Source organism: Chaetura pelagica, unplaced genomic scaffold, assembly GCF_000747805.2.
Source record: "Chaetura pelagica isolate M959 unplaced genomic scaffold, ChaPel_1.0 scaffold12, whole genome shotgun sequence".
Lineage (NCBI taxonomy): Eukaryota > Metazoa > Chordata > Aves > Apodiformes > Apodidae > Chaetura > Chaetura pelagica.
This window is the reverse complement of record NW_009952801.1, coordinates 5,597,011-5,597,283: the sequence shown is the minus strand read 5'-3', so window position 1 is coordinate 5,597,283 and position 273 is coordinate 5,597,011.

The window sequence follows — 273 nt, the reverse complement described above, 5'->3', positions numbered from 1 at the left end:
CCCTCCGCCCGGCCGCACCACGCGCGGCCCCTCCCGGGGTGGGGACGGAGGAAAAGCCAGAGGGAAAACAGAAAGGAGAGGGCAAAAGAGAAAAAAAAATCCGTTCCTCAACTTCAAACCAAGGGAGAAGAGAGGAGCAGTCTCCTTCTCTCCTGCAACGCAGAGCTGAGAAGGCAGTGGAAGGGGAAGGCGGGCACCCAATCCCCCCCCAGGGGCGGCAATGGTTTACCCCGCGCCTGGCGAGGCGGGGCTGCGGGAGGAAGTCGCCATGGC